This window comes from Gymnogyps californianus, chromosome 13, assembly GCF_018139145.2.
Source record: "Gymnogyps californianus isolate 813 chromosome 13, ASM1813914v2, whole genome shotgun sequence".
Classification (NCBI taxonomy): Eukaryota; Metazoa; Chordata; class Aves; order Accipitriformes; family Cathartidae; genus Gymnogyps; species Gymnogyps californianus.
Genome location: NC_059483.1, coordinates 8,139,992 through 8,158,924, shown reverse-complemented (window position 1 = coordinate 8,158,924; position 18,933 = coordinate 8,139,992). Strand labels below are relative to the sequence as shown.

Genomic DNA, 18,933 nt, shown 5'->3' with positions numbered 1-18,933 from the left:
CTCATTGCAAAAATTTAGTATGTAGCAGCTAATTTAATACACAGCATAGTAACTGCTTAGAAACAGTTCCCCAGCCCCACCTCTTCCACTGCTAAGAGCACTCCAAATAAGTAGAAGTCCTACTCCTGACAGAGCTGGAACAGGAGGCAAGGGTCAATAAACCTCAGTCAGGGATTTCATATAAGATAATAGGCATAAAACGACATAGCTTTGGCTCATAAGACCTTGCTACAAGGTCATACAGCAGAAAAAGTGTGATAGATTCTAATCACAGTAGAGATAGATTTGCTTCTGTGAGATCTTGTGAAGTGTGGTCATGAACAAAGCATAGCAGCTTGGCCAAGTTGTTAGAATGAGCATCCACAACAAAATAATTGAGATTTTACTTCAAAACTGCTGTTTTGAAGCAAATATAGCAAAAAGTTCACACTTTTGAATGAGAACCAGATCAGTAAGAAATATTTGTGTTGAAAGCTTGGTGCAATATTGCAACAGAAATAATAATATTTAAATTTTATATTACAAACACCCTAATTCTGGGGACAAAAAAGGAGAAAGAAGGTAATTTTCAAAGAACACCACAGCTGATGACTGAAGTCTCCGTTGCAAAGAGTCATAAAACTCCAACATGCACTTGGCCACAAATGCCCAGCCATGCTTGTTTCTATTTGTCAAATATAGTCTGGATTTAACTGTGGTTCTCAAGTTTCTGCCAAGGTTTATACAAAACCTGAACCTCAAATGTAATGAAAGAAGGTTGAAAGAAGAGATCTGGCAACAACCTTTCAGGTTTTATTCAAGTATGGCTTTAATTATGGAGGAAAGCGGACCTGGACATCTGTCAGCACTTTAATATAGTGTCTTCAAGTGTGACCACATTGTTTAACTCCTTCGAATCAAATTGAAATGTTTATTTTGTAATATCACTCAAAAGATTTAAACAGAATTGTTTTTTCTGGGCATAGATATCAAGGAACAGATTAATCAGAAATAAAATCTAATCCAAAACAACCCAAGATCAATCCCCTCTTGAAATGTTGGCTGCTTCTAAACAGAGAATTGAGATCTTCCTTTAATAGCTCTTCTCTCTTCCTAAGTGCCTTTCTCACTTCTGTCCCTATAGACCTTTCCCAGGTCCCACTATTTAGAAACTTGCCCCTTTTAAGCACTTTGAAGTCAGTATCTTACAGATATTTGGAACAAATGTAGTAGAACATTTCTACTTGATCTGGAGTCACTGGCTTAATGCTGCATATGCTAAATTGCCTTGCACAAGACAAGGTCTTAAATTATACAGAGAGGCCCAATGACTCCACAGACATTAGGAGAAAGCCTTCCAAAGCCTTCACTCTCTGCATGCAGGAGAAAATTATGTGTCCATGGAAGATTGGCAGGGGAGGAAACAGAGCCTGTAGCTAATGCCATTCCTTTTCCCATACTCAAACACAAAAATTATTAGCTACTGTAGCCTGGAAAACAAGCAACTACAACTAAATTTCACTAAATTCCTTGCTTAGAGAAGAGCTTGGGTGAGCAGCAGAACTCTTCCTCTTGGCTAGATGTTTCATATCACAGTGGTGGCATCTTGAACCACCTCACCAGTGCCTGCTCTTGGTGTCTTGACTGAGACCTGAGTGGTTCTCTAATGAATCTAATCTAGGCTTTTTTCTCCTGAATTATATGCCTTCCTGAAGACATTTCCATGCACCTTTGGTGTCCACCCTCTTAAGTATCCTCCTATTGTTCAGCTCTCCCGGCTTCATGACTGGCATGTCTTCAGTCCTATGTATGTTCTTCCCATCTCCCATTGAATTGGTCAGCCACCCTCTGTCTGAGGAGAGCTGTGCCTTCATTATGTCATTTTTAATTGTTTCTTTTCTATAAAATTAATACCTTGTTCTTCTCTCTCACCCTCCCTCAGGGGGAAAAAGGAAATTTGAAGGCGAATCCCCAGTGGAACTAATTTTCATCACACTTGGTACTTCTATAATTGATTGCAGCTCTCACTCCGTTGCTCTAATGAGAGGGGCGAGAGCTCTTTTGCCAGCAGATGGGTTAGGAGATCCTCAGGTTTCCTGATAATACACTTTATTAACATGACTGTGCAAATGAGAAATAGAGTCCCTCTTGCTAATCTAATAATGCCCAGGACATTCAAATTAGTTACTTTTCCCCTCTAGCGCTTGCTCCCATAGGTTTTGGATAAGCCATCCTTGCAAGGTTGGATAGTACTGAGCATCCCTGAGCCGTGCAATCACACATTCTCTCTGCTGCTGGAAAAATGGCCATGATCCTCTGGGCATGGCCCAGACCATAGCCTGGATGCAGAAGGAACAGCAATGCCACAGAGCACTTCCTTTGCTGAACTCCTTCACACCCCACAGTTGCCCTGCTGCCTGGTCCCCCACTTTTCTCCCACTACGTAGGAGCTCTGATAATGGAAAATGGCAGGGGAAAGAGCCTGTTTTCACCACCTGGCAGGCTCAAATGATACTGTTTCCATGGTTATTTCTCACCATAGTTTCTGTATGAAATATGTTGTGTTTTCTCTCATTGACACCTCAGAGGGACGCTCCAGCCAGTAATGTGCCCTCCAACATTCAATTATCAAAGTCATTTACACAAACCTCACCTGTTTTTTCTTTGTAAAACAAATCATATGCTTGATTAGACCAACAAATCCAAGGGATGCTGCAGCTCCTCATTCATCTAAGATTCAGCACACTATAATAAACCAATAGGCAAAGTCAGAGATACAGGATATGGGTGATTTCAGAGGAGCAGATTAGGAGCGTGGGTACTTTGTGTTTAAGGGGAAGATGTAACTGCTGTAAGGGTTTCTCCATCCCAAACTCCAGACAATAACTACTGGTCACATCCTCCAACTAGAGCGCATCAACACAGGGCTGCTGCTTTGAAGAATAGCGGGAGAGCACACCATCAGAGAATCCACAGCGGATTCTTCTCAAAAATGAAATCAGAGCAATTGAATATGAAGTTTTCATTTTTATGCTGTCATTTCTAACCATGACCATATTTCTTGTCATATGTTTCACTTTAAGCAGATTGCATTTGTAACCTGGTCAGGTTAGTGCTTTTCTGGAGCAATGCAGACTGACCTCCAAGTGCCATTCTGGGGGACGTGCAAAGTTGTGTGATTGATGACACTTCAGTACAGTTTATTGTCTGAAGGGTCCTATCTGGTGCATATGTTTCAAATATACAACATATAAACAGTTGTACCTGACACCTGTCTTTTGTAGAACCTTTGTTCCTTAATTAACTTTACAAACTATCCCTAAGTGGTCTTTACAACACTAGTGTCAGGGAAGAAAGTGACTCTTAGAGACAATAACTCAATGGAAAAGTCAAAAGATTTGTTCCAAGCAAAAAGAAAATAAGTGCCCAACCTTGAATTAAAAACTGAGGCTCCTGCCCTCTAATGGATGATATGTATCTGTATACGATTTATTGGAAACATTTCATAAATTATTATAGAACTTCATGTTACTTTGAGATGTATGCATTTCATTACTCATCATGTGTGTTTCAGTCTGTGACAAATAGTTTTAGTTTCCACCGCACAAAGTCTATAAATATATGAGTTGTTATAACCAGAAAAAGACAGCATTTTCTACATGCTTGTTATAACCAGAAAAAGATAGCATTTTCTACGTGCTTGCTTACTTCTTGGAAAAAAAAACCCCACCAGTCCCTATGTTCGGCACTATCCCCAGCCTGATCTCACTGTAGCCATCAAACCTGCAAACTGACTTTGGCACTACATTGCACTGATCAGTACTTTATTTTTAATGCACCAATATGTTGCACTTGAAACATTTTTTCAAGCAGTTCGAGAGCTAACATCTACATTAAAAGTAATCACAGGCAGCATTTTACACTGATTGATGAAATAGCAAGATCATTTTGTGTACTTCACTTAAGTATCTGAAAGTCTCCAAAAGCATATCTTGCATCATGAAACACACTTGGAATCACTACCTTATCTGTACAAGTCACCAGGAAAATATTAATGCATCCACTCTCAGAGGAAGGGGGGGGTGGGGGGGGGAAAATCGGACTCAAATGTTCACTCTGCTCTAAATAATTAAGCATCACCAGCAAAACTGAGAGACTGGCAATGCAGATGTTTCTCAGCGCTGTTAGTGCAGCCAATGGGCTGCAGATTTCCCAGCTCTCCTGGTTCTTCAGCTGCTTTCAGCAGCTTCGCATTCACATTCCGTTAGTGGGGGACAGTTAATTCTGTCAACTGTGCTACACTGAAAATCGCTGCAAACAAAAACCCAACTTCTAACTGAATGTCTTTCCCTGTGTGAATATAATAACTTTTCCCAGTGACAGAAATTCTGCAGTGAGTAGTGGCAAGCCTTGCTTTGCTGAAACCTCTTGCAAACCCACACAGCAAAGACAAAGCCTGATGTCAGTAACAGTCCTATCTTTGCTGAAATCACTAGAGTTGAACAGGAGAACAAAATAAGGTGGAATTTGATTAGATACACATTTTCTTTTTACTTGGACAAATCCTGCTTAAATTTATATCAGCACAACCCAGCAACTGCAACAACAGAAGTGTATGACTACTGGCATATGTACTGAGATTTATGCATAAAGCTACGCATAACTGAACAGGCTTGTCACCGCAGAAGCACAAAAATAACATACATAAGATCTACAGTATATGTAACCATTACATCCCGATTTGTTTTCTGAGCAGACATATATTCTCTATGCGATAATCCAGTCCTGCAATTTAATTCTTTTTAAAACACATGCAAGGCACATTTAGGAGGGCTTCAACTCCCTGTGCCTTAATAAGGATCGTATCACATTCCCAACCAGAGTATAACATGCACACACACTCCTAGAATTTTACCATTAAATTACTTGCACCATGTCTAACGACTCCACCTAAAAGCCACTGCTAGAAGCTACAAAAAATCTCCATAGTACTCACAGGCCAGGAAGTACTCCAGGTTCATGGTTATTCTGCTGCAGCAATGTCAGAGCCATTGACTACTGTGCACCACGCTCTCCTGGGATGAATCCTGTCTAGGAAAGGCAAGCCCTTGTCACCAATCCTGTTAGCTTTACTTTATTACTCTGAAAAACAGGTTCTCTGGCAGCAAGCAATCCTTATCTGTGTGGACTCTTAAGGGTAAAGAGCCATTCCCTTCTTGCAACATAGCTAGATATCTGTCTAGAAGTGTAAACCAACTTCAGGGACCCAGTAAGAGCTTGTAGGAGGACCCAGAGTCTCTCAGAGCTTGCTAGAGTGACAGCAGATTTTCTTCTTCCCCAGTGGCTGGCTGTTCTGCATCTACTTCTATTGCAAAACACTGGAGAGGACTAGACCAGACCCCAGCTTCAGACCCCTCAGTGCGGCCAAGATGAATTCATCAATTTATTTTGGACTGAAGAACTTCTCTAATTCTTCAGTCTCCATAACGCAAAGAGGCACAGATATTTTTAGTTTAAGACGTGAGGTCTTCTAAAGCTCATGCTTAAATACAAAAGGATCAGAACAAAGATACCAACACATTATTGTATATAAACATTGAATTCCTAGTTCGTATCCTGTTAAGCACAGCCCTGGGTAGAGTTATAGAAATTGTGCCTACCAAATTAACATGGCACAAGTCACAGTAGCCATTACAATTTCACTGCCATTTGTCAATCCTAAGGCAGAGTGGTAAATATAACTGTTGCATCAGCAAATCTGAGGCAGCAAGAACCTCAGTCTGATTGGGAAGACTTTTTTTTTTTTTTGGCTCTGGCTGAAAAAGCATTATTCTGGATATCTGCCCTGCCTTGAAGAGCAGCTCTTAATCCATTTAAAACCAAGGTTAGAAAGCTAAAGGGCAGAAGTTGTATGGGAAGGTCACAATGAGATGCACTTGTCTCATGGCTTAGCCAGGGCCCTTCTAAGAAGGCAAGGAGACTACCAGAACAAGTGTCCTGAATGATTTTGCCCTGAAGTCCCTCAAGTCCTCTTCCCCCAATAGATATAGGTGAATAGGAAATTGGTGGCATTTAGAGTCAGGGTTATACATTGTACAATGTTCTTCCCGCTTCCACACAACCTTAGCTGATACCTTGAGGAGCGAGGACACAGGACCCTGACTTACAGGGCCAGCTCCTCGCATCATCTGCCCTTTGCAAGTCTTCCAGCCAGTTTAATTATGACCCTCACTGCAAGTCTCAGGAGGGAAGCCACAAACCAAATGGAGGGAGAATGAACTGACAGCAATTTTATAGTCAAGGACACTCCTAAAAAATGCCTGCAAAAATAAAAGAAGTGGTAAAGAAAGAAGTTTGGGTCAATGTGCCCTTGTTGCAAGTAATCTGTGCTCCAGCGTGTCCTGTAATACTGTTTAGATTCCCAGATGTGCCTGTAACCAGGAACAGCCATGAACTATCCTCCCTGAAGTCATGACATATCTCCTGATGTTCCAGAGATATCAGGTGGGACAAAAGATGGGAAAACAGAATTAATACCAAAATCCACCCCCTAGATCATTTGTTTTTCCACAAGTATGTTAAGTACACAAAATAGGAAGCCCTTCAAGAAAATGAATCTTTGTTTCTATGCTTAATGCAAAAACACAAAACAAGTTTTTGCTGAAATGAGAGACATACTGTCACGCACCCGTAACTTAGTTTGATTTAAATTATACTAATAAAAACAGCATGGCTGTTTAGTGCCAAGAATCCTGTTTCAGTCTTGACATGTTTTCTTCCATGGACTAACACACCTTCTTGCATTTTGAGAAGTAAATATAGAATTATTGTGATGTTGGGAAATACATTTAGAAAATAATTCTCAGAATGCCTCAGTAACAATATAGGAGCTGAAATGTCAAACATTTACAACAGCTCCGAAAATAACCTTTGGCATCTGGTCGGTAGAATCCACAGCAGAGAAATGGCACTGCAGGAGCATTGTTAATTACTAAAAAAGTGAGCAGAGCCCAGCCTGGACCAAGACTACCTACTCCTCTGAGGGAAATAGTTGAAGATAACAGACCTCAAGGCAAAAAAGCATCCACTGTAACAGAGTCAGAACTGACAACTCCCTTCTTTTCTCAATCCTCAGCTCTTTTTCATGAAGATAGTGCCTTGACAGAAGGCAGTCATTTCTGGCATCAGCTATGAATGAACTAGCTCGTTATCAGCAATTTTATAACTTCCTGTGCTTAGGAACAAAGTGTCCCAAAAAAGAATTGCTGTGCTTGTTCTCTCTCCTCGAAACTGCCACACGGGCTTATCCAGCACAATGAAAATAGATGTTAGCAGCTTTATTTTGGACAAACAATTCAGAAGGCAGTAGAGGTGAGAAGAACAACAGCAGAGGTGAAAAGAGCCCCCAGTCCAAGAAGAGGGACAGGGAGCACCCTTCTCACCTGCTGAGTGCATCGTCAGCAGAGCCCGAGGGGCCTGATGTTAGACCAGTCCACAGCAACTGAACTCTGGGGGCTTCAACACAAGTAGGAAATAAAGGCAACAGCAGATACCACACCATTTCTTAGCTTGGGCACCATTATTTCCTGGGAACCACTACATTAATCATCTGTAAACCAAAACATTGAAGTGGAATATCAGTCTGGTCCTGGGAGCAGGGCATGGGGGTAGGAGACCACGGGAGATGGACACTGCTCAGTGCTCAAGCATGTCTCTGTAAGCATGACTCAGTCTACACTGCTCAGGTTTTACTGTAAGCAAGACAAAAGAAATATCCAGCTATTCAGTGACCTGTGAATATTACACAGGCGAAAAAACCTTCATACGCAAAATGCCTGCTCTTCTAGGAACTGCAGCAGACTTCCCACCTGAGGCAGATTTTTCACCCTTGAAAGCAGTGAGCCCAGCTCACCTACATCTTAAAACAGCTTCATCTTTGTCTTGCTATACATCTCCCATGAAGTTCACATAAGGAAGATTCCCTGAGCTGGAGTCAATGCAAAGGTACGGTTAATAAGCTTTTTATGGTCCTCACTATTGGTTCAAGGTATAAGTTATCTTTATAAGATGTCCATCTTGATATCGAGAGGAGAGCACAGAAACAGAAGAGAGATCTCTGAGGATATCATGCTGCAGGAGTCCTGCATTAAAGCATACTAGCTAAAGTCAGATCTGGCTGGTAGAGACCAACCAGTCTCAAAATGCTCACAACTAATCACTTTTACTAAGGCTATTTACAGCTAGAGGGACTGATGAACAGATGGCTGAAGTGCAATGCAGCAGACCTGCAGTCAAGCAAGACACAGTAGTTTTTGGCCCCAGTGTGATCCTCTGCACACACAGAAAATTGTCCCTTGTTCCAGCACACTTTCATAGTGGGACGGGACTGATCTCAAAGGAGCAAACCAGTAGTTTTCGTCTAAACTCAGGAATCCCTTAAAAATCCAAATCCATGTTTTCTTCAAAAAAAAAAAAAAAAGCCTTCTATCAGGTTCTGCAACAGCACATACAGAGAACTCACAGAAGTCAGCCCAAAAACAGAGGGAAGGGAGCAGAAATTACATTTGCAGAGCAGGAAGCAGAGGCTTCTGGCAAGGGTTCTGCTCAGCCACCAGAGCGCCTCGAGGAGGATTATGCAAGAAATAAACTCTCAGCTTCAAGTATGTAAACTGATAAAACAGCCTTGCTTTGATGCTTGCTCTGCAAGAAGCATTTCAGCTGAATCAATAACACAGCATTGTTCTTTCACTGCAGCGACACTGCAGCATCTGCAGAAATATTGTCACGTTTCAGCTGTAGTGTTTATTCCAGAAAGTGCAAAGTTTGTGGTGCTTATATTCTGGAGATGCAATCTGTGACAGTACTTTGCTGCAACCACTCAGACTTTGTCCTGAGATGGATGATATAGGATTTAGCCTTCTGTAATGAACAGCATGCCAAACTTCTGTGCGTATTGTATTTCTCCAGTAAGAATGCCTGACTTTTTACAGAAACCACAGACACATCCAGGTGGAGAAGTATTCAGGATATGACAACCACCTATTGCAGATTAGATCAGAAAGGGAAGCAGCAGCTGAGCTTAATATATGGAGAAAGAGTCAGGTTTAGTTTATGGCCTTTTCAGAGCATCTAAAAAAACAACCATCCATTTTGAACAGTCCTAGTGCATCACTGGTAGTTTTGCCACGCCAAAGTTTTTATATTTGGCAAAATGAAGCCAACAGGGAATGTAGAGCTGTGGATGAGTATCCACAGCATGGAGGATAGGCAAGCAGAGGACATGCTGAATTTTTGAGCGCTCTGGGTTTTGAGCAGACCTAGACTCTGATGAAGTTCATCTCCCATTTAGCACTTTTTTCCCAAATGCAAGTCCTTTGCTGTGTCCCAGGTACAGTACATCAGTAGTTATCCCAGAGGCAGGGCAAACAAATCTTTATTGTCTTTATAATAGAGGTTTTCATTTAAAGAATCAACAGTTGTATTTAAGGGGAAAGGGATCTCAAAACCTCTATCACAATCAATACTTGGATTTATTCATTCTCAAAAGGGCTGTTGCTGACTGCCACAGCATATATCCAGACAGAAAACACCTCACTTGCTTTTCCTGTGAGTCTTCTGTGTTTTTCCTTTTCTGCCTCACCGCTCTATCACTCTTCTGTCCTCATGTTCCTTTTGCTGGAGATTGCAAGACCCCTTTCTCGTTTGGCACTTCCACACCGAGGCGACAGTATCCTATATAAAGAACGAACCAGCCCCACTGCAGCAGCAGCTGAGCTGTGGCAGCACAGGCTGCAGCATCTGCACAAGCTGTACTGCCAGGCCCTACTGCCATACCCTCAGTGATCTCAGTCCTGAGGATTGCTCGTTCAGCCGGATCCCTATGAAACACTCACATTTTCCATAGCACCATAGCAAAGGCTTTTATTTTGTAAAGCGTTGAGGTGCAAATATTTGGATGGCTCCTAAAACTAAATCAGGCTACTGGATGAGAGAGGTAGTCAACATCTTCAGGTGCTCTGAGCCTACCACATTAGCCATTTAATTCTCCATATTTGAAATATTTTTGCAATGGTTTCTGGGCCAACGGAGCTGATGTGATTCATCAAGCAGCAGCAGATGTCAGCTGAGGAGAAACCTGCTTCAAGGACTAAGGGCAGTAGTGGCACCAGCAGAGTTCTCTTAGTGCAAGCTCTTATTTCCTTGTATCAAAACAAAGCCATGACAGGGTGCACAGCATTCCCATTTTGTCTTTTGTAGAGATTCTCCACACTACATATGCTTAAAAAAAAAAGTTATTTGAAAGAAAAAGATTGAAGCGTGGCACTGCGACATTGTCTAGTGCTCCATTTGGGGAGCAGTGCATGAAAAGTTTTAGCTACATCACATTTCAATTGTTTCCATTTAAAGTTGTCTGTAACTTTCAGCTGGGAAAAAAATATGAAGAAAGTTTCAGCAGTGCTGATTTCTGTGCTAATATGCAGAGCCAAAGTTCAGCTTTTTCTTTTTTTTTTCTCCTCCTTACTCCATTATCATCAGTGCTCCAGACAGATTGAGTGAGCGACACAATGCTGCAGGAATGAGATGGGGGGAAGAGAGAGGCTGATGACAGTATAGGCAAGAATTTTTCAAATCTCTCTCTCAGTCCTAGAGTTCTTTGAAAGCTTTTCTTCTTTTGAATAGCATCCCAGTTCCCCACTTCATTCATTACCTTCATTTCCAAACACCTAGTTTTTAATTTTGATCTGAGCATCTAATGGGAAAAGGAGCATCATTCTTCAACTTCTGTTTTTAATTTTTTTGTTTGACCATGCTTCACTATTCTCTTTTGTCTTCTTCCCTGAGCTCTGTTTTCTTTTTTGCCACTTCTTTTCGCATTATTTCTCTTTCTGTGTTTTGTTGTTTGATTTATTTTCTCTCTCTCTCTCTCTCCATAGTTTTGATCTTTACATTTTGTAAGCCAGCAGTTATAAACTCTGATTTCACCGACCAATCCCTTACTGGTGCTAATACACGCTTCAAGAACACGTGCTCTCTTCCTTTGTGTTGGTAGGAAAGAACTGCTGTCAATGCTGACTCCATTTATTTACTCTACAGCATGGCCTTTCTGATCCCAGATGAATTGTTTAGGATGGTTTTTCATGGCAAGAGGTAGCACCTTCTCCCTGTTCCATTTTGACCTCTTTGCCTTGCATCTCTCTCTGCTCCAGCTTATGGAAACAAGTCACAGCATCGTGCGAACTGTCAAAACAAGAGGCACAACTCAGCAGTCTGATGCTGCTCAGTAAGTGCAGAGTCATGGGCTCCCTCCGAAGAGATTTGCTAATTTTTATTACGCAGGAATAGGCTAAGTCAACACATATGACCTCAGCAAGCCATCAGAAAGTACATGGTCAAACTGGAACATGGTTGCTGAATCCTGAGAGGGACTTTTTTCCCCCTCTCAGCGAAGCAAGGGTCATCTCCCTTGGGGTGGGATGTAGCTCAAGTGCTGCCAAGACATCCATGGGAATTGCATCAGTTGGGCGGGTATACAGCACTTGTAACAGATGATGACAAAAGCACTTGGGAACAGACTCTGAACATCAATTTTGCATTGCCCTTTTGGGTTTAAATCATACAGTTACTGCTTCATAGTTTGTGTAATTTTTCCAATGGTCTGTCAGTGCATTTATTGCTGCTGTTAAATAATATTACTTTGGAAGTCAGCTAGATAGCCCATTTTCTGATGTTACTTATATTTCAGTTTGCCTCTCCACTTCAGTTAGAGATAAGAGTCCACTACACTGACTGCTATATTCAAACCAGCACAAAGTCTATCCCAGCTGTAAAGGGTTTGCAGCCTGCACAGAGGTAATACGGGGAACACAAGGTGGTTATGTCCCATGCATATACAAAATACTCTTCCCTCTTTTGCTGCACTGCCTTCCTACAGGAGCTGCCAGCTCCTCTCCTCAAGGATCCACAACAGGTAGCTTCCCAAAAAGAAGGTCACTCTAGGACATATATGGGGTCCTACATCAACTGCACTAGTTCCTTACAGTTCATCATTGCAAGTGAGCTCCAGAACTCACATTTAAGATGAGAAATAGGGAACCTAAACCACCACCACACATCCTCAAATACTCACACCCCCTCCTGCACCAGTAACGCTACAAGCAGCTGTTCGCAATGCAATGTCTCCAAGGAAGTGGGTTCTGAGCTGTACTTCTGTTACACAAGAGGTACAGGTACTTAAAAACCAGGGCAACTTGTAGTAGAACACACTGTAAATTGAAAATCGCTCCCTTTATAGCTCTGACAAGATTATCATGCAGTCACTCCTGCATGCACAATTGGAATGCAGCAATCTTGCAGGAGAGAGGAAGAGTAAGTGCACTTGGCAGTTCAACTCGTCTCCATGCAGCCAACATGTGCAGAAGAAAGAAGAGGCTTCCTGCCTTGTACAGCTGCCTCCTGACATTTGCAGGAGTTTCCTCTGCTATTGCTACAAGTAGCAGAAGAAATACATTACCCTTTGATGAGAGAGTTCTTCAGCAACCTGCTCCTATTTTGATTGGCACAGACCTTAGAGGACTCTGGGAATTTGGAAGCTCAAGAGAATTTGCTTCTTATACGTAGCTGGCACAGCCAATACAGCCTTCCAAGTCCCATAACAACCCCTCCTTCCCACGTAATCTGTTTTCCCAAACATTTAGCCATCTCAAGACCCTACTTGGATCTCTGCGAATGTTTATCACGCTGCTACGTCACCCCTCCGTGGTGCTGCCCAAGTGCTTGCCTAACGTCTGACTCCTGAAAAAGCATGGCTGTTTATAAAAGCCTTAAATGATGCACATAGCGATGAGACACATTGGATTCAGCACACTGTGTCCAAAGCTTTACTATTAAAAATAGCCTGGACCACATCACTGCATTTGTTCTGATCTAGACAGTTCTTGTGCTCTCTCTGGTGCCACTAGTAAATAATTGACTGTTTAATATAATGAGTGTCAGAATAATTTAATGTTTAATCTGCCTAGAGTTTTTGTTGTAGTTTTTAACTCTTTGCTACCTCAGGCCAGCCTCTCTTTTATAACAGACTTCCCCTGTGCAGAGGTGGAGGGGAAGAGAATAGTGACTGCTGGCCATCGTTCCGGGTCTCTGCATGTTCAGCACTGACTTGTTGCCATGATGATTTAAAGCCACATAACAGCTTCGATGATGCTCCAGACCAGCATCTCCATATCTTCTCCCACCCCCAAGGATCCTCAGAGAGCCCCTGTTAGGGACAACCCACCAATTCTTGCTTCTCTCACCATAAAGCTTTTTCCTTTCATCTCCCACGTTTCCAGGAATTTCTCATTGGCAGGCTTCCCTTCTCCAAGTTCTGTAGTGAAACAACCAATTTTTCTTTATAAAATATTTAGTTGGTTTTTCACCACTCTCCTGAGGACTTTCCACTGGATAATTAAAACCAAAAAACAACAACAACAAAAAGAAAAAGCCTTCTCCATGAATCTTCCCATGCTGAAAATACTCACTGCAGATCTTGTTCTCTTTCCTTTTGCTCCGTTTTAAGTTACCCTCCAAAAATATCCATTACTACCTTCTACTCTGAAAGGCCTTCCCTTCTCCTCCTGGCCCTCTCTAATCTTCCTGTATCTCAGGAGTGGCTGTGATGCTTTTGGGAAACTCTGTGCTCTTGCCATTTCTAGAGTTTTTACAAATGAACCAAACTCACCATCTAAAGCCAATGGGAATCCTGCTGCGAAGTTCAGACTAATATTATTGCTAAGAGGTTACACCAATAGCTACATGAAAGCGATCGGTCCCAAACATCCATTTTGAATTCATGAGCTATAACAGCTTACTTGAGGGTTTACATAAGATTTAAGATAGTCTAATCTCACTTATAGCTGACTAAGAAATATCCTAGAAGATGTTTCTGAAAGGCCTTGCAGTTATTTTCTCCCTGTGTCTCACATCCTCTAAGAAGCCCTGACTAGCTGTTGCAGCTGAACATCAGCAATTTATTTCTTTTTAGATTTTTGTATTCCACCTGTGCTGCAATAACTTCCCATTTGTTATCTATCTTCCCAGTTCCACCTGTCCTTCCAGAGAGATCAAGGTGAGAAATCCACACAAAACAAAAAACCCCAGTTGATTTCACAAGCGTTGTGCCAGAGTTCAGAGGTACCAGGACTGTTAGACACATTAGATGGTACCAAGATTTTGGCCCTGTTTGGAAACTGAACGCTTGCAGCCCCAAAACAGAGGTTGTGTCCATTTTCTCCTTGCAAGGTGTCATTCATAATAAACCGTTGTATACATCGCATCAAAGATACTCAGGGAGCCTCAGCCATCAGCACACAACAGGTAGAGGTGCTGGTGGAGCAAACCCTGGGAGGTCAAGGAGCTGATACGAAGCTGAAGACAGCAGGGCTTTTGTTTTAATATTGCAGTATCTTCATACTGCAAGAAGAAAAGAGCAAACACACTCTTTCCTCCTCTTCAAGAAACACCGTGCCACATTTGTGTGGTATTTGTTTGTTTTTCCGGACCATATGGAATTCCTTTCCTTATTTATGTATTTCGGATGAATCTGTTAGCAATAGCTATTCAATAGCTACAGTACTACGACAGCAGCCACGTAATTTCATTTCCAGGTTTGTAGGAAACCAGCACAGATGTAGAAAGAGCACATTTCAGTATTTATGAAGTGCTGCCTTTCCATAAAGAGTGAGAACCTGGTTATCATCATAACTGTTCATTAAATCCAAAACACAGTTACAGGTGAACAACAATTAATCCAGAACAATAAGGTTTTAAAAAACTAACACTTGTAGGGCCAGGCCTATGTCCTCACACACTAATCTTAAACACACCAGAGTCACTGGAAGATTCAAGAGATTCAGGATTACACCTGAACAGTGCAGCGAGCACAAGTCCTAGAGAGTGGCTAAAAAGACACAGGTCATTAACAACACACAGCACATCGGCGCGGTGAACTATCGCTCTGCGAGTCATCACAGCATATACCACAAGAAACCTTATTCCTGTATCCCTCAAAGAGTTAGTTTCACACAATAGGTATTTTACACCAGTTAACTGGTATAAAACAGAGCTATCACATCTCCCTTGTTATTAGCCCTAATAATTCTTCAGGGAGAAATGAACATTTATCCCTTCAGTAGTTCTGTACTAAAACATACATTTAGGCCAAGTTGCAATAGACTTGAATTCATTGACAATATTTTGGACAGAGACAAGAGAAAGATGTATGTCATGGACTAGCTAATGGCAAACTCACATTATGGGTTGTTTATTTCCTAACTCTCTCTGAGGCATTTTCCATCTTTTTCTGATGCCTTCACCATTACCTCTGGTATTGGTATCCCACATTCAAATGAAGTTGGACCTTGGACTGACCTGATAGAGCCACTGCTGTATCCTTAGTGTTCTTATTCACTTCCTAAACCTAAGTTTTCCTCTCCAGCAGCCCTCCTACAATCTTTCAATGAAAAATTCCTCAGAAAAAACGAACTGCAATTTTCTGACCTTCGGTTCCTGTCAGGGCTGCCTTTGGTGCAGGAGGTGAGGTGAGGTGACCTGTGAAAGATATCCTCAAGAACAACTTCAGGCTCCCTGGGACTGGCAGAGTTGCTCTTATAATGTTCAAACCCACAACAGCAGGAGATGCCTGCAAAGTGTCAGCCTTCCTTCTGGCTCAGGGCCCTGAGGTAGGGGAGATGAAGAGTTTGGTGAAAAGCTGTGATTTATAAGAATATTCTTTAATAACCTTGAGTTCTACACATCAAAGCATAGCCAGCTATTTGCATTACAGGTTATAAGGCATCCCTTACATTTCAGAGCAAGGAGAGAAAACCCACAGTGACCAAGACAGGTCTGCCAGTCCAGGAGAGCACCCAGATTTCCTGCTTCAAAGCTAATTCTAATCTGTAGAGGCTTTCTTATGATTTGGGGCTCCCAGAGCAATTTTGTGATGCAGTATCCCATCTCCCACATGCTATACATTCTGTTTCTGAACCGAATGAGGAACACCAGTGCAAATAAAACCCCAGTATCTACACCTCCTGTTCCTCCACCCACTTCCTCTGTAGCTTTGCCAGTAGGACCAATTTTATGTGTCCTCCGGGAAGCCCCAGCATCCTGCCCTGTCTAAATGGCCAAAGAGCACTCACACACCTTGGTGCACCCCAGTAGGCAAAATATTGTGGTATGGGTACAGGAGGAAAAAGAAACAGATCCAGAGGGGTTCGTTAGCAGAGCTGCAAAGCTGCACTTCGAGCTCTCAGACAAGCCTTCTAACGCAGGTTTTGCTGATATTTTGGAGATTCTGATCCACCTTCATAATACAAAAGGAAGATAAAGTCTTAGAGCTGTTTCTCTCGGAGGAAAGAAGGAAGAAGTGGAAGTAGCACAACATCTTGAGATATGATGTAGCAGAGCCCAATCCCTGCTGGGAAACATACTCAAGTCCAGCTGATAGACTCTGCAGTTTCTGTCATTGTGCATGCAGACACAGAGGCAAAAGCCATATTTACAGACACTTTAATTTTGTAAATATGTTGTTTTGCAGCCAGCTTTTTCAGCACAGTAATTAGATAGAGATTTTCAGAAAAGCTCAGCTCCCATGAGTATTTATCTAGTGGCTACTTTGTGCCTGTGAAAACCTCATATCTCTCCTTAGTGTCTGCAAAGCACCATTTTGCATTAGAGTCCTAAATAGGAGCAATTACCCTTGCCTTGGCAGTAATACAACTCTTAAGAAAGCTAGGGCTGCTTTGTCTCCTCACTCCAGTTTCCTCCCATGGAGCTATTTCTTTAATACTAGTCTCTGTGCAATGCTTCTAGAACTTGTGCTGTTATAAAAACTTTACTTCAAACCACCTGACTCTTATTTCCCTCTCCCTAAATCTAAAAAAATTACTTTATGATATCTGGGGCTTATAATAGATGGGATGCACGCCAGAGGGAACAATAGGAGGAAATGAAAGATGAAATTATTAGCCAGGAGTTAAACAGGAGATGAAATTACTCTGAAGTGTTTTGGATGTAAGAGGGCCTTTATTTTTGGAAAAAGTAGGAAGATTCTCAAGACTGATTCTGGGTGGGGAAAAACTCTTGCAGATAAAGAGGCAATTGCTATCCTCTTCTAATCCTTGCTGTCCCACCCCAACATATTTTAAGGATCATTTCTATTCTTGCACGCCCACTACATTGTTTCTTCCCCCCACCCATTGCCTATGATTCAACAGCATCTATAATAAAAATGCTAGTTAGCAGCAGGAAGGGCAAAGCCATACTCAGTAAGGCAAGAGAAGGCATGGGTTTTGGAACACAGCCCAAAACTGGCAACCACAAACTTCCCCGATTTAATCCCAGACTGGGCTTCACACAATTCAAGCTGGTCTAGCGCTGGGGTACAAAGTAAGGGCTGTACAGCCAGCAGGCTTCACTCACCATCCTGCCAAGGAGACAATGCTAGTAGTGCTGAGCATATCCTCTTCTCCACAGGCCAGCTTCCTCAGACTGAGGGAGCTACATACAAGTCCTTTCTTTCTTCCTCCATTTAAAACCTACTTATCAGGGTGGAGAACACATTAGGCACTCATGAGAACCTCCTGTGACCCCTTTTTTTAATCAGCACCTTGTGCAACTGATGGATTTGGAAGAGGAATCAACTCAAGCAGCTTGTCTGCAGCTGAGGAGCCCAGTTCTGTCTCAGACTGCAAATATGGACATTTTCAGGACAAGCTAAGACAGAAAACACAAGAGTCTGCCCATAAGGTTGCATGCACAGTGGGAAGGAAAACTACCCCAAAAGGCTTCACGGTTGTTTAGTGTAAGCAACTGCCCTAAAAGCTTTCACAGGTGGTAGTGTGAGCATCCACAACGGAGCTGTGTTTAGAAGGAGCTTGAAACATGCTTATAGCAGCAAAGTGCTTTCTGAGGTACAGTGAGCTGATATGCCACGGTGAGAGTCCCCCAACACCACAGCAGAAATACCTGGGATCTTCTTTTGTCCATGATTTTCACTGGGGACACTTTCCCCCCATCCATCTTTCCTTCTTCAGCTACAGCTCGAGGAACATACCTACCCTAAGCCCCAGAACAGACAGACATGCCCCAAGTCCCCCCCAAAAAATAGTAAGACCCCAAAACCAGCAGAATGTCTTAAAATCAGGTTCCCCATGCTGTGTTGTGGCCCCTGGTGTCCTCCCTTGCCCATCCAAGCCCACCACGACCCAACACTGCAAGTCTCACCCTCCGGCTGCAGCACACCGCAGTGCTTGCGCTCCAGAGCAGCTCAAACAAAACTGGGCAGGGCAGAGAGGGAAGAAACACAACCAGGAGGCAGAATTAAGCGACTTGGGCCCTTTTCAGTCAGGTTGGAGTTCATTAAAAAAATGAACACAAGTTTAGGTGAAAAACTCGTATTTCCTTTAGTTGAAACTTCAGGTCAGGATGAAGTATTTCTAAATGAGCCAGCAGATCAGCTATTTTACTTCCTATGCTATTTTTCATACTGTGCTATTGATTTTGTTTGGGCATTGCAGATTTTTTTGAATACTGAATTTTTAAGGCTGTTTTTTCCCCTTCCTCATTAATGATGTTACCTAAAGTTGAACTATAGCACTAGTTGCACTACAATTTCCCTAGAACAAGTGGTGGTCAGGGTGACCTTCATTTGACACAGAAGCTAACATTCATTTCCCTTGCAACCTGCTATAAAAATAATAAAATATGGCTATTACTATTAATCTTCTCAGCATGATTGCTGAATGATGAAGGCTATTAAAAAAGTTAAGGTTATTGTTCTTTTGCTGAAAGGCAGAATTCCAAGAAAATGTATATTATTCGCTATTGACAAGTTAAAAATTATCCCAAATATAAATTTTTATCCATGCTGAGAGACAGGAATTGAGGATAACAAGGTGTGCTCCATTACTG

General features: G+C 42.1%; 2 long non-coding RNA genes across 2 annotated transcripts in view; both read right to left on the bottom strand.

The window, feature by feature from the left end:
- The window catches only part of LOC127021566 (uncharacterized), a 56,666-nt gene extending 39,186 nt beyond the window's left edge, over positions 1-17,480 (bottom strand). The window contains exon 1 of the long non-coding RNA XR_007767238.1: positions 17,443-17,480. This is a non-coding gene — a long non-coding RNA (uncharacterized LOC127021566). The remainder of the gene's footprint in view (positions 1-17,442) is intronic.
- On the bottom strand, positions 1,984-5,065 carry LOC127021567 (uncharacterized). The gene is made up of 3 exons (XR_007767239.1): positions 4,976-5,065; positions 2,633-2,724; positions 1,984-2,075 (listed from the first exon to the last, which is right to left on the bottom strand). It is a non-coding gene; the product is annotated as an uncharacterized LOC127021567 (long non-coding RNA).
- Positions 17,481-18,933: the final 1,453 nt, after the last annotated feature.